Raw genomic sequence first — 17035 nt, 5'->3', positions numbered from 1 at the left:
TAGTTATAACGTCCTCACATCCTTTTGGCATAGACAAAATTAGATTAGAAATTATTTCCTTGCCTGACATGTATTGTTCCAAAACATGTTTGCTTTATTCAAACAAATTTGCTTTATTTGTGATGAAATTTGCCTATATCTTCTTATCCACAATCTCCCACAACTTTTTTATTGTACTAAGATCAGGAGATTGAGCTGACCACTTAAAATATTGTTTTTTTGTTGAACAAACTTGGCAGTGTGTTTGGGGTCATTGTCGTGCCGAAATATAGATTTTAACGGCATTTCCCATTCACAATAGGGTAGCATCACATCTTCTAATATGTTACGATGCACAAAACGATATATCTGGTCTTCTATTTTGTGAATCGTGCCCATACCGGAAAACAACACCAACGCATAACACTGCCACCTCAATGTTTAATAGTTGTTGTAACATATTTTCGATGAAATCTACTGTTTTTAGGGCGATGAACAGACTTCTGAAAATATTAAACTTTGATTTGTCCAATCTCTTGCTGTTCAGTTTCGGTGCCTATGAGCGAAAAGAAGTCTTATTTTTTAATTCTTTTGTGAAAGACAAGCTTTTCTTACTGGACGTCTTCCGAATAGCCCAGCCTCCTGGAATTAACTGATTTATCTTCTAAGTCTCTTAAAATTTGTCCGATACTGTATTTCCAACAATTGGTATAGGAAAGAAAGTCTCGTTGTAAAGGTTGAGGCTTTCGTGGCCATTGTGTCCATTGTTCGAATTTATTGAACACGAACCAAATCAGACCTCTGAAGATGCTGGCCACTCGTGCTAGCGAAACGTTAGGAAATAATTCCAACAATCGTCGACCAATAAAGTCTCGTTGTTGGAATAAAAGTACTTCGAGATGGAGTTTACTGTTTACTTATATCGATCCACATATAAAAATGCTTTGTTCAAGAAATTCTATCCAAGTAATAAAAAAAAACAAATGAGCAAAATCATAGATATAAATAAAAGTAACACTGGAGGGTCTAAGTGAGTGAAAATAAAGATGATTAATTACTGGCTGTTTCTTTAAAGCAAACCAAGGATAAAACTGTGCTTCTTTCAACAACTGAATCCTCTCTGAATGGTTGTAAAAAAAATTCAGGCAATATAATTTTGAACTAGACACCATGGATCATTTTCTTCATTAATTTTTTTCAGCAATTAATATTTATTCAGAAGTTTTTTAGAACTTGTGTATTACCAGTGTTTTTAAAATAGGCGGTCAATATTAAGAACTAAGTAGATTACCTCTAATAATATAATGCAATGAAATTATTAATTATATTGTACATGTATCTTGGTTTATAAAAGTATTTTCAATAGTTCAATATTTAACTGTCCTAATTTCTTTAAATTCGAAGGTATTTATTAGTTCCATTTTCGGATGCACGGTTCACTTTAGATTTCTCATTAACAGGCATAATGAGATTTGGCTTTTGTCCTCGTCTTGATATAAGTAATACCACGACTAAAATAAAAAGAAATTACCACTGACTTTTTAATTAATTTTATTAATTAACAGCATAATTCGTATTGAAGCTTATTTCTTACTTTTATTTTCCATACTTTTGTTCGCCGCTGTAACTAATTATTTGATAAGTACAGTTAGATTTCGTAGCAGGTTCGCTGTTATTGTATCTGTATCTGATCGTAGCCGGAGAATTGATGAGAATTCTTACACAAAAGTTGTTCAAGACGTTACTGAATGTTACGGGAAATTTCGTTATTGATTCATTTTTTTTAATAACATGATAAATGGATTAGTTAGTGTTGGGCTTCTGCTAAGTGTAATGTTTAATATGTAAGAGTGTCCCTCTATATTTTTTAGAATATTATTATGGAAAATAAAAACTTTAATAATATTAATGTTTATTTATTTTATTTTCGATAGTAGATAATATATATATAGTCAAGTTGACTCGTTGAAAGCCGAATCTCCCTGTACTTTACACAATATATTATATTATTTATTGTGCTAGTACTATTGGTACTAAATCATTCAATTAAACCAAGAAGGTTTTGCAACAATAATGTCAATACATAAATATTTCCCATATCGTGGTTAACGGGTTCAATGTCAAGACTGTTGATTAGTCAAGTGCAATTGTGGGCGTACCGCGTGACTTATGCCGACCATGGACTTGAAAATCGTTTACGTATGCATCAGTTTGCGTCAAATTTATAATTGTTTGAAACAAATTATTCCAATGGTAATGGCCACATTCTTCAATAAAATTACAAGACATTAAGATTTTCTAAAATTACACATAATTTAAAGCACGTTTCATAAACTTACGTTTATTTTAAACAACACATGAACATTGATCTTACCTTTTTTTATTTATAGTTATATTGTGTCTTTGAAATACACGATAGTTACTATTTTTATACAGAAATTTTCATATAGATTTATTCCAAGTTTATCGTTTTTTATTTATAAATAAGCAGAACCATATAAATAATAATATTTTATTCAATTATAAAATCTTTTAAATATGTTCGTTATTTCTTGCTATAAAAAGTAGATTAATTTATATTCAGTTATACTGCACAGGTGTTCAATAATGATTAACGATTATTTTAGAATGTCCTTGAACACAACTATTGACATTAGTTTATATTACAAAAAAATGACTTGGTAAATATATAAAATTTCCATTATGATACTTTATAAATGCATTTTTAAAATTTACAATTTTTTGGCACAAAAATAAAAATTTCTTTTTAAAATACTATTTATTCTATTACCATCTAAATGTTTTATTTAAAATGCATCTATAAATGTATAACATTTAGCTGGTATTAGAAAGAAAAGAAAAAATAATTCGGTGTTTATAAAATTTTGTATAATTTAAAAATTATTTTAATTTATAAATACACATTTTTTATTTTTTTTGTATAAGTTAAAATTACTGAAGAAGAATAAAAATTCGTTTTTTAACACTATATTAATAGATGAATGTAAGCTGTTGATATTAGTTTACATTACACTAAAATTAATTCGTATAAAATTTTCCATAATTTTTAATATTTGTGTCATAATTTAGACAAAAAATAAAAACTAAATTTTTAAGCACTATATTCAAAGATGTAATCAACTTGGAACACTACTATTGATCTTAATTAATTTGACAAAAATAAATCATATGGAGAGAAATCTAGACTATAACATTTAGAAGCTTTCTTGGGGTCTCTAATGTGACATGTGGTTTTGTGTTGTCTTGAAGAAACAAAATGATTTGTCTATTTACAAAAGAAGCTCTTCTTTAAGTATATTTTTCATAAATTTCCTCATTTTGAGAGCAATAGAGTTCGTAGGGCGTTTTGGTAAGTTGTCAATTCATTATGCAGTTATCAAAATCTTTCTTGCGGTAAGACATTTTATAAATACTGTTCCATCAGGTTTACCAGCTTTAAGGCTTTAACCAGATCGACGATATCATAATCCACCCATTTTTCGTCGCATGTACCAATGCGATCAATAGAAGGCTCATTTGCGTTGCGTGCAAGAGAAGAAGTGGCAATTGAAACCTCTTTCTAATAATTGATTTGTCGCAGTTTAATAGCTTGCCTATTTCTAAACGTGTTGCACAGGGATTTTAGCTGAGACAGTGCTTAAATTTTTCGTGGATGACATTGGCATTGTTATCTTCAATACTGGAACTTTTAAACAGATGAAACCAAAATCATACAACTTCATCACTTACAGTATCTTCTCCAAACACAATGTGACTGAAACTTTTCGCTTCTCTTGCTTTAATGATGGTGATTTAATGATTTTTTGAGTTTTATACAACTTATAGTATTTGAATAAACCCAATTCAGGCATAGTTAGAAAAAAGCTTTCAAATTTTCTGTATATAGATTAACACAAAAGTTTTAAAATATATTCAAATAAATCAACCAAAAACGTAAAGTATTTTTTTCGTTACCAAATATTACAAAAGAGTTAATTTAATTTATGTACATTCTTCATTATGTTATTTTATGAACGCACTCTTTAAAATTTATTATATTTCTGGCACAATTTAAAAACATTTATAAAGGAAAAACACTAACTTTACAGACGTAATCAATTTTAAACCTATTTTTTTTCGATTTTACCCAATAAATCTACAATTTTTAAAATTTATTATATTGCTGAGACAATAAAAAGAACAAAAGTTCATGTATTCCGTGTTTTCGTTACAAAAAATAAAAAATAATTCAGTTTATATACAATTTCCTGTATTATTTCCTTGGCACAATTTAAAAACTTATAAATGTAGCTAAATTTGACGACGATCAGACGCAGAATCGTGAAACCACTGTTGGCGGGATGCTGATTCAAGATGTATAAAATATCCAACCAAAATGTATACACAATGTGAGAGCGACATTCTAATTATAACAACCGAACTATTCGCTAGGATGAAAAAGCGTTTGAGGTTGGAACTTATATTTTTTCATTTAATAATTTAAATGGCCTCCAACAGTCCAATTCAGAAGTGGTATTGCGGTTAAGTGACGCGGTATTGGTGCTAACCATGAACAGGCGATGAGTTTAACTGCTGAAGAGGGATCTGGGCAGCAACATGGCGAATAGTAATGTTTCATAAAGTCTGTTAGACGAGGTTGGGATAAGTGCATTAAGCAGTCGAATTGTAAGTACGGAAGTAGATAATTTGAATCGTTGATTAACGAATGACGATTATTTGATTATGCAAGTTGCAAATCGAAGTAATTGTATCGAAATGCATTTTTGCGGCGTGGTGGTTTAAAACCAAAATGATTAAAATATCTGAACAACATATGGGATCCATCTTTCAATTTCAGCAACTGATAACAGTTTACTGGGACAAAATGTGAAGCGTTAAAGGTTGCAATAACTCAAATGCAATTTATTAAATTCACAAAAATAAATAAAATACCAAAGCGAATTCCTGCATTTTATAAAGCAACATCATTATCCATTCTGACAAAATATTTTCTTTGGTACGATTCCCGTAACATTGTATCTCAGTAGATGACCACCATTCACTGCAATTGAAGCGTATTTCCGGAGCTTGTTATGCCGCACAAATCATAATACCCGTCTGCAAAACCGGCCGAGCATAATGATACCACGGCAATGATTTCTGCTGTGCGGTGGTTGCAACAGTGAGAATTTGATTTATTTACGATTTCGAAATCGCATTGTCGGAGTTTTAGATGTTTGCCAAATAATTATAAACATGACTGATTGGGAGCGATCCATTATGTGAACCTGAACTATCTCTCATTATTTGTCCGTCTATTAGTTAATTGGAATTGTCGACAGTTTACTGTTAAAATTATATATTGTATAACACAAATTGGTTGCTAAAATTTGCAGAATTTATTTGCTCAAATATTATTAGTAAAAAACTAATTTCAAGGAAATGATTGAGGTTATTCAAATTTACTGTTATCCTGTTTATATCGATACAACAATAAACTTCGATGTTATTAAATTTCATCTGATATACTTTTGACGTAAAGGAAAAATGCACATAGAATTTCAGTAATTTTTATATTTAGCTAAATTTAAAGCAATTGTTCTGTTTTTTTAATCCCAACATAGCTGTACAAATTAATATGCATAATTTTCCTTTAAATGTTACAGTCTTATTAAATCTTTAGACAAGCACATCGTAACGGGGAAGTGAATAGAAAATAATTGTGTAGATTAAGGCACGTTCACTGTTAGTGGATGTTATTACTTGTTCGAACAATGGACGTACGCAATTATTATTAAATATAAAAATAATGAATTTCTATATCGTGAGCCAAGTCCATCACGTTTTGGAGACCTTTTCTAATATATTATTATAATAATTTCTTTATAAATGTGTTTAAACTGCTTTTCTTGTTTCAGACCATCGATTAACTGCAAGAACAAGTCTGTCTTGTATTTTAATCATTGGCTATGACGGATGGAGTTATTATAGGTATGAAGTTATTTTTTATTTTTTTGTATTAGTACGGTATAAATGTATGTTATTATCTTATTTTATATATATTATTATATACTTACATTAAGTAAAAATTAAAGCCTCAGGTGATGATATTTTATTATGGAATTAATCATTTATCTATAATATTAACAAATAATATTATTTTAGCTTAACAAATTCTTAATTCCTAATATTGTATTTAAATCAGCTTATTTTTTACAATTTATACATATAAATTATTCAGTTAGTTATAAATAAATGTTTATTTTTTGCATTAAGTCGACAGAGGTAAACAATTAATAAGCTATCATAAAACTTTACTGAACTTATTAACTTTGGTTACTAATTATAACAAAAAATGTGTAAATACAGTAGTGGTCATTATTATAGCGACTTTTTAAAATGTTAACTAACTCTTTTATTCAATGCGAAGTGTTAAAATAATATTAATTTACTGTTGTTCTTTTATATAGTACTATACAAGCTACTATATTAGTATTCTGTAAAATGTTACATATATTTATCTGAATTGAGCTGGACATAAATGTAGGAACTTTAATTTTCAAAGAGATTTTTAATGATTAAATGTGTGTTATTTAATTTAATATTAACACTTTGTATAATATCCTTGTTGTTTTATAATTTTGGCCCATCTCCGAGGCATAGACTCGACACAATATATGACAAGTTTCTTAAATTGTTGTGGTGAGGTCAATTAAATTTTTAAAAATTTTGTGTCAAATTTAATGTTGATTGATGTCGTTACAATTTTGGATTTTAGTTGAGGTGAACTACATTTATTAAGAGCAGCACAACTTTTTGGATAGTTTTGTCCCTGTAGAACGTTTAACATAACCAGAACCACCTTTTTTTAATTAAATTTAAACTCGTGACTTGTCCTCACTATTTTGTGTTGAATATTATCCTAACCAACTCAAAATTGGACTACCACCTTTTAGCAGAAACGAGAATTTTTCATGTAGGTTTGGGGCCAAACGAACCCCCTTCCACTAACCATCTTCTCACATTCCTTGAATTAGTTTCGGCAAGTCTCATTTTCTCCAGGTTGGACTTAAATTCATATGACGATAAGATTGGATTGTCTTTTGAGATTCGAATTATCCACTTATCGATTTAAAGTTTTTCGAACTTTGGAACGATTGACTTATTTAGCCGTAAAGTCTTAGCTATCTCTTCTTGTTTTTCTCAGACTTGTAAACGCTCAATTAAAATTTTCTTACAGTTTCACTTCGACCAATAATTAGATAATTATAATAAGCAAAATACCGCTAGTAAATAATCGATTTAAATTCACAAAGAGCAATGAAATATCATTAAGTAGAAAGTTGAAAATTAAAAAACTAGTGAATTTTTTAGAATTAAATTAGATTAAGCAGTTACATATTAGACACAACAATAACAGAAAAAACATGTTTTTGATATATTTTAATAAGTTGCAATAATTATGTCCACTACTGTAAGTGAATAGAGTACCTCAAATTCAATATTTCATAAATAAAATGGTTTGGCTTCAAATAGAATCTGATGTATTGATTTTATTTAAACTGTGTCATTTTCTTGATAAACGCTCCTCGTTTAAGCACTGTTAATTTAATTACACCTTTCATCTTCAGTAATAATTTATAAGTTTGAATCGAATTGGAAAGGAATAGGAATGAGTACATATTAATATATATTATTAAGTTTTTAATAAAATAATAGCAAAGCTTGAATCTAATTGAAACGTTGAAAATTACCTTTTTGTGATATTGCAAGTGAAAATAAAATCAATATTGTGAATGTATGGAATATTTTCTATTTTAACATATTGACGTACAACTTTCTTGATAATTTACGTTTAAGCACAATCACTTATAGATTAACTTTCTTTTTCAATTATAATTGATTAAGTTAGAGTAAAATAATGATTTCAACGGACAAAAATGTGCAAATAACAAAAGAAAAATAGTGACTGGTGTGAAAAGATGAAGGGAACATTCTTCCACACGATTAGTTTGTTCGAATTGATTAATAAAACCGTTGTGTCATCGGGCACGTTTAGCGTTGAGGCATTGCAGCAGAACGTCTGCAACATGCATTATTATTTACGCGGTTGACGACAAATCAGTGAATGAGACCAGGGACATGGATGGCCTCGCGTGGCCTTGAACATGCACCGCAGCGTTTGCGGCCATCAGATGATCATGCGGTCCGCCACACTGTGGATCGATCCCTCGTTGATTTTCGGACGTTGATGATTTTTTTATTGTTGTAAATTGTTTCATGGTTTCTGCTGATTCTATCAATACTATTATAAAGTTTCATTGATTTTTCTTAACGAAGTTATGGTTTGTTACCTAATTTTGGCTGCCTGATAAAATGACCTGAATGAAACCTTTACTCTAATTTTTAAAGATGAATTTAAATTAAATGTGACCAAATGGGTACAAATATAATATTTTGGATTCACTTGAATGCTGTGAAGAGTTCATTTAAATTTTTATATCGAACTTGGTCATAAATGAGATCCCCACATGATTTCTACAGGATTAATGTCTGGAGATTGCGTTGGACAAGACAAAATATCGATGGTCAGATCTTTTAATCAATTAATAATTTTGGATTTTTTTTTAACTTTAACACTAAAAATTGCTTCCTAGGTACCGTTACAAAATACTCTCCAAAGAAGAGTTCTTAATTTTAATAGGAATTTTCTCTTTTAGCTTTCCATTTTTTCTTCAGCCCCATATGGCAAAATTCATATTTCGCCATTACTTATGGTCATATAGAAAATTTCTATTCGCATTTCTTGTACATTAAACGCTCTACAAAAAACGTATCTTGCCGTTTAGAAGATGTCGGGAGGTCAAGTTTAATGAATTTAAATTTTTTTCTTCTAAATTTTATAACTCGTATATAAGAAAATATTATAAAATGCTCAACATGCTTTTTTTTAAGGAAATTAAACGTTCTACGAAAAAAATCTCTTGAAGTTAATCAATTACTCTAACAATTTAGAAGATATTTGCATATAAATATCTTAATTTTAATAGTTTTTTAATTTTAAATTTATCCATTCATGAATTTTGAAAATATTCATAAAAATTTGAGTTTTGTTTCGGAATATATTTGTTTCTAATCAATTTATTAACAATATTTTTTTCATAATTTTGCTTCTAAACGGTAAGAATCATGAAAAAATTGTAAGATACCTTTTTTGTAGAGTGCTCAATTTCCTATAACAAATTTAAATAAAAATTTTCTGTACGATCAAGGAATGGTGAGATATCCACTTTGCTATATGGAACTGAACTGAAAAAATTGAAAACTTAGATGAGTGGGACTTTCATATTAAAATTAAGAGCTCATCTTTGAAAAGCATTTTTTAAAGGTGGTTAAGAACCAATTTTTCAAGGTCGGAAATTAAAAAAAAAATTGTCGATATTTTGGTCCACCCTAATGTAGGCGAGACACTGTAACTCGTTACAAATGTTACTACATAACACAATTATTTTAAAAACTATATAAATTGTCATGTTTACATTAGTCAATAATTAGCAACAAATAATGTGCAATTTTAACAATTATGTTAATTATCTTTATAATATCAATAATGTTTTTTGCTGACCATTACGAATCTAAATTTAAATTAATTATTATTATTTTGGCTTTGTTCAGCCAAAAATGCAATGAAACATAATATTTCATTATTGCTTACTAATAAATTGTCGAAACAAATAAGTAGTTTTTAAACATTAGCAATAACTGAATGGTTTTTTTTGTTTATTAAGTTAAAATAATTGTTTCTCTATTCAACTTTGTTTCATTTTAATGCTACTAACTAATTAAAAGTTGAAGGGACCCTCGATAAATAATAATGACATATTATAATATACATATTTATTTACACTACGTTATTATTATTTGCTATTATATTAAATGAAATAATCTGATACTTTATTAACTTTCAACTGGATTTTTGGACCCATCTCTTAAACAATTTACGAAAATATAAAGTGCGTTAGATTCACCAAAACATTCAGATTTGTGATACATGGACCAAAAATCATCCGATCCACAGTGCGTCAATCTATCGCGCTCGATTTCTGCATAGTTAAATGTCCCAGATCTAGGTGACTGTCTGGGCACGCAGGATTTCCTTTCGCGAAAGCGGGTGAAGAGGATACGGAGCTAGTTGAAAAAACGACCATCCACAAAGATGTGTATTAATTAATGGCTATTTGTAATGCTTCCTTTTAAACTGGATATTATCAATGTCAATTTTTTTTGGAAAAATCAAATTTAAACCCATAAAGAAACAACGACAGAGGCGATTAAGGAACTATCAGTGTATGGCATTAACTTTGTTTTTGTCGTTTGAGTTTCAGGCAAATTACAATTTTTTATTTTTCTGTCGTATGTGCTCGATCTTTAAATAAAGGTCCTGATGAATCGATAACTAGTCCTAAACAATTTTTGGAAATCAAACTTCATTGTGTTTGTTTTTCGCCGTATTAAAATGTTTTTCTGGCTGAATGTATAAAATTAATATTAAAGTAAGTTTTTCAAGTTATTTAAGTAGATGTGACTCATCGTATTTAAATAAATGAAAGAAATGCATTATTCACGTACTACGTACCTCATTAATATTTAAATGTGTATAAAATAGAATTGTTTCAAAACAACTGTAGTTCGAAGTAAAATGAAGCTTGAACCCCTGGAATGACCTATTTTACCAGATGTTTAACCTCTGACATTTTCGTTCCAGGCTGGAAAATCTGACTGGGCAAACTCATGGGACTACGTCAGTTTTTATTTTTATGATAACAGTTTATTCCTCAAAATTGAAATACCCATAATACAATTATGTGGATTTCCATTTTCGAATAGGAAAAATAGAATTGGATCTAATTAACTGAAAGATGATTTTATTAAAAATAAAATAATAATATAAAATTATAAAATTGGTGAACAAAAATCTCAAAATGGATGTCTTGGTAAAATGTTATTATTTAATTTAAATAAAGAATCCAAAGGCTATTTAGAAGAACATCAACAACGTTTTAAACGTATATTTATGCATTTGCATTTCTAGTCTCAAGAAAATTATAATATTATAATTTTAAAATGCCAACATTGATTGATGAGCTTTTGTCCCGGATTTAACATATTGAAATTTCAAAGAAAAACTGTTTTACATAAGTAATGTGTAACTGTCCTGCACAAACAAATTCTTTCACCAGTCAATCAAATTCGAGGACAAGTTGTTATCTTTATTTTTTACAAGCGCAATTTCTGTTTAAAACGAAATTCTAAGTAATATCTATATTACTCATACAATAGTTATCAAAGAATTATAATTGTGTAATGATAATTACTATTTTGATAATGTTATATTGATAAAGGTATAAGTTGATTGAGGTATAAGTTATAAAGTAATTTAAAATATTTTAAAATTTTCTTTATAACCATATTCAGTCTTATTAAAAATTCTATTAACCTAAAAATCTTAAGTAATTAAGAGTAATAATACAAATGACAAACATACAATTAACAATTATTCTCAATGGTTAACTAATCTATAAACTTAAAAGCAGGTTACTAGCAAAAAGGTAAGAGGAAATGTAAAAGCTTCAATGAGAGTTTGGAGAAGTTTCATTTTGAAAATATATCAACTTTTTGCTGTGCAAAATTCACTATTTTTTGTATTTGACACTGAACCTTTTGTTTTGTTTCAGTTATTAGAGCTTTATTTTAACTTCTAGTACTGACTTATTTTTGAAAAATACAATATATTTATTAAAATCATATAATATTAATATAAAAATATTAGCCTGGATGTTCTTATCAGTTGATACTTATCGAGACAAAATGTTTTGATGGTTATACAAGATAATTATCCTGGCTAAATGAATGTTTGGAATTTATAAATTAAATTGACTAAACATAGCGGCAATGTTACAATGGGTAATGTTTATTTTTTTAAGTTGTGCGTCCAAGTTTGTATCAATTTCGTTGAATTCTCAACATGCAAGTGGCTCAGACACAAGTGGCAAGTTTCCTGGACGTGGCACTTCGCCAGTGTAGAATCGGCAGTGCAGGGCAATCAATAGGGCACGGCTGACAATGCCGTCGCACCAGTTAGCGCATTCTGCTTGCCCGTGTTCCACATCACCATTTGTTAAATTATACACCATAAGTCATCCAACAGTAAACAATCCATAAGCTTTATGCATGGAAAAAAAATGTTTACGTTGCACATTCGTATCTCGTGTCGGCCACAATCACGATTTATGTACAGGTCGTGGATTCGCGGATTACATAGATTGGTCCAGATTATACATGATTGTGTGTAACGTTTCTTACAATGTTTTCAGAATGATCGTTTCCTTACGGGTAACATTACAACCTACGAATTAATATACAAGGTTCCAAAAAATTCGATATTTATAATTATTATGGGATCCAGGTAATTATCAATTGTAGTATATTCGAAATTTTTTTTTTTTTTGCTTACTTTATATAATTATAAATTATAAAATCAATTCATACATGTACACATGGTGTTTCACAACTTAGTCCAACAGAAAACGAGATAAAAAATGTTAGAGTAACAAATCTTATTCTACAAAAGCTGTTCAAAGTTTTCTCCGTCTTATCCAATTTCATCCCACAAGTTCCAATGTTCATCCTTGCTGCTGTACTTTGTACTTCCGTACGGTATACTTCGGTTGAAACAACAAAAAACCAGATAAAAATTGTTTGGGTTACAATAATTGAAAATATTAAGAAGTAAACACTGCATAAAAGAGTTGTAGAGTAAGGTTTGTTACAAACTTTATTATTTAGAAGTGGATATCTGAAAATTTCGGATAAGTTATGAAACACCCTGTTAAATGTTTTCCTGTGTAAAATCGAGATATAAATATTATCATAATTATCAAGTTAATAAGGGGTGAATTTATCGATGAATTTCTTTAATTTATCAGATTTTGTGAAATGTAAAATGGAAATTTATGGAAGTCATTAAAAAATTAATTTTGGGAAAATATGATAATTATCAATTTATCAACAAAATACTATCAAAGTATGAATACAGCTATAATTGGAAGATGATCAATTCTAATTATAAATGGTAATTACTAATTTATCGGTTTTTGCGAAAAATAAAATGGAAATGATTGGTACCCTTACCCGATTTTAAGAACAGAAAATAACGTTTATATTATTTCAAATAAAATAATTTAGTTTATTAATATCATTGCAGGGATCTATAATATGATGCCTTTATATCTAGTAACGAAGAAATATGAAAGATATTGAATTAGATTATTTAAATATTTTCAATTGTATTTGAACATATAATATAGTAATAATGAGATACATTTATAATTATTTTAAACGTGATTTTGAAGTTTATTCATATTTTATTTTATCAATTATGATTAATCAATTCATAACAACGTCCATTAATAATTATCTATTTACCTATCTATCAATATCAATATTTATCAATTTATAATTGCAATTTATTAATATTATAAAGGTATAAATATCATGATAATTTCCTAGATAATAGTCAATAATAATTATCAGTGAACCCTGTTCATTTATCGAATTGTGCGAAGAGTAAATTCCTGGAGAATATTACCATTAAAATATGAAATTTGAGGAAAGAAAAAATATTGATTAATCTTGATATAATTATTAAAATGATATAATAATTTCTCTATCTATTAACTTTATAGACAACAATTTGCAATTAAAATTATGAAGGTATATGTATCACGATAATTATAATGATAATCAGTAATAATTATTACTAATAATCATCAGTAAACCCTATTAATTTAAAGGATCTTGCGAAAAGTAAAATGGAAATTTATGGGTTTATGATTATAACCTTTGAAAAATTAATTTCGGAAGAACAAAAAAATTGTTGATTAATCTTGATATAATTATCAATTTATGTGTCTATCAATATCAATATATATCACCTGATGATTATGACCTAATTTTTCGAAAAGTAAAATTGAAAATTACCGTATCAACTGTTCTTCAATTCGGAACTGAATATATGAATTAGTGCGATGTTTATTAAACGGGGCCGTAAACAATGTACGGAACTGAATGGCCGGAACATCGGGCCATGCCCTAGGACAATTTTGTGCGTAAAGTGCGAACCCCCGTGTAAAGCGCAGCCGAGATTTTGGGGGGCCTCGGGCAATATGCTTCTCATTCGCGTAGGCGCTTAAATCGATTGTAAGAAGGGAAAATAACTTTATGTTATTAAAAATAAAAAATGGGTTATTATTATCCGTGCCTTTTTCATTATTCTATAAAAAATAAACTGTATTTTAATATATAATTTAGTAAAAAACGTTTATAATTATTGTAATTGTGTTTTTGAGGTTTATTCGTATTTTATTTTATCAATTAAATGCAACTTGAGACTTGTAAAATGTGACCTTGCACATATTTGCTAAAGCGTCTCATATTTAAATATTATCCTTTATAAACTTATGTAAATTTACTTATTTATGTGCTTTTTGCATTATAAAACAATCATATAAATATTTTTATAACCGGGAATATTTTTAAAATGGGTGGGGAACAACAAACTTGTTTGAGATTTAATTTTTTATTTAACTTTTCACATCCATATATAAATTGGAAAATTATTAAATAATTGATTTAAAGTTTTTTCTTATTATTTTTCTATAAAAATATGACATTTTTTGATATTACTTATTATCACAAACTTGATTTTGTAAAAAGAATATGTACCATTTAGATTATTTGGTACAAAATCAAGTGTAATTGAACATGTTACAATATTATTTATAAAATACTCTTGCAAAAGAAATAATTACTCTATATAATAGGATGTAATATATTATTCAGAATGCTCTCCAACATAATAAATTATATACATGAAATAGTTGGTGAAGATTTTGGAATCAAAATTTTGAATTGTGTAATTGTGTCTAGATTTGGATGAGTTTAAAACTACCTCTGTTATCAAGTAAGCAACTTTCAGAATAGATACACAATTTTTAAAAATATTATTATAAAGACAGTACTTTTCTAAAATTTGATTAAAATTAAAAGCTGAGGATGCCTTCTAACTTATTTGTGTTTTAACAAAAGTAGTGTTTTATAAGCCTAATACAATCTGTTTGCGTGGAGGTGGATGTTCTAGAAATCAAACGCAAATTACATTTGCCTTGCAATTGAAAGCGGAGGTGGAAACATGTTGGTTTGGGTAGGTTTCTCTAGTTTTATAACTGATCCGAATCAAAGAATGGTCTATATATTTGCTGAACCTACCTTATACCCTATTTGTTTAAATTAGAATTTTATACAGTATTTTTAACTTGATAACGACCACACCAGAAATGATTAAATTACTACAAAACATCATAAATCTGTATATCTTCTTTGAAATGAATGAAATTTACATTATGGATTATTACTAAGATTTATTAAACAAAATATTATTAAATATGAATAATGTGTTGCTTTATTTTTAATAAGAAGTATATATGTTGAATTTTATATATGGCTATATTTATTAGTATTAATTGTAAAAAATATATTTTTATTAATTATTACAAAATAACTTCTACTATCCGGATATCCGGATTTCTGGAGTTACTTTGAATTCTTTTTTTGTTATGAGAGTAACTAAGAATTTCTCAAAATTGTTCTATTAATAAAAAAGAACAACAAAATGAACATATATTTTCATAAAATAAAATAGAAATAAACTGAACAATATTTCACACATGAATAGAGAGGAAACTACGTAATATACTAAATATTATACACGTCTGTCTGTAATCGGCCAAAAATTCTACTCACTTTGTTTAAATATGTGTCTATTTTAGTTTGAACCAGTTTGTGTGCAGTTATATTAGTTGCTTTCTTGAGCTTTCTCAGAAGCAATACGTCTTTTATGAGGAGATTATTCGATTTAGCCCAATGAGAACGTTATTACAGACTTACTCTATATTTACATCATCCTCTGACTTTGAAAATTCTTCTTCAATCTTAATTGTTCTCCTTAATGCTTCTTGGATTAGTTGTTCCTTAGGTTAAATCTGTGACAAACTCTTTTTAAGTTAATTTATGATTTAATATCTCTTTAGGATTCTTTTTTTTTAATATTTTTCACTTATTTCACTATTTTTTTTAAGATCTTTGAAGGATATAATTTCGTTTTCTGAGTCTTCTGGCTTTTTTATTTTTAAGCCTATTAAAAGTATTGGTTCCTAACAATAGGGGACCTTTTAAAGTATGTAATACCTTGTTCATACAGGAAAATTCTTGTTTATACTGTTTTTAATCCCAAACCCCAATTCTAAAATTGTCCGAATTACTCCAATGTTTGGGATAACTATTTATTATTGTTGCTGTCTTTATACCAAAATTGTAATTGATTCAATTTATTTCAAATTATTTTATTATCGTTTACTTTTTATGTTTTTCACTATAAAATTTCTTGCTTCAATTTTTCTTGATAACCTTGTAATTCTCTAAAAAATATATTTATTAATTTTTCAAATCAAAAGAAACGTTTACGACATTTAAAATTTCACCATGAACATAAAAAGTAAATTCGAGATCCCACACGGACGAAAACATGACGGCCGATGCGAGTGAATCGTGCCAAAGAATGGAACAGCAACGGCGTACGACCGGCGCCCTCGACCAATTCGCCTTTCGTTGGAACGAAACGGCGATCCTTGGCCGCGAACGAAAATCTTTGCGGCGTGCTCCAAAAGAGGACGAGAAGCGGTCGGCAACAAGGTGGTGGAAAGGAGGCGCACGAAGCGAGAGTTGATTCAGAACTTATCGACCGCGCGGGACTGGCCGCGCCGTCCCCTCGCGTCTCGCCGCCCCCACTGTCAAGTTCATTGCCAAGGCTGGGCCGGAGAAATGGCGCCTGCGCAGGCCGCATTGCGGCTGCTCCTCGGACAGGGCCTCCGGAGTACTCGGTGCTATTGCGTAACGTTCTGTGTCGGTCGGTCGCTCGAACGGTGCCCGATCCGCGTCT

The 17035-nt window shown here is 28.9% G+C and overlaps 1 long non-coding RNA gene across 1 annotated transcript in view; it reads left to right on the top strand.

The window, feature by feature from the left end:
- Nucleotides 1–17035, top strand: part of LOC109595920 (uncharacterized) — a 43421-nt gene that overhangs the window by 5029 nt on the left and 21357 nt on the right. The window contains exon 2 of the long non-coding RNA XR_002191338.2: nucleotides 5898–5970. This is a non-coding gene — a long non-coding RNA (uncharacterized LOC109595920). The remainder of the gene's footprint in view (nucleotides 1–5897; nucleotides 5971–17035) is intronic.

Source organism: Aethina tumida, chromosome 1, assembly GCF_024364675.1.
Source record: "Aethina tumida isolate Nest 87 chromosome 1, icAetTumi1.1, whole genome shotgun sequence".
In the NCBI taxonomy this organism is placed as follows: Eukaryota; Metazoa; Arthropoda; class Insecta; order Coleoptera; family Nitidulidae; genus Aethina; species Aethina tumida.
Note: the sequence above shows the minus strand (reverse complement) of the source record. Positions and strands in the feature narration are given on the sequence as shown.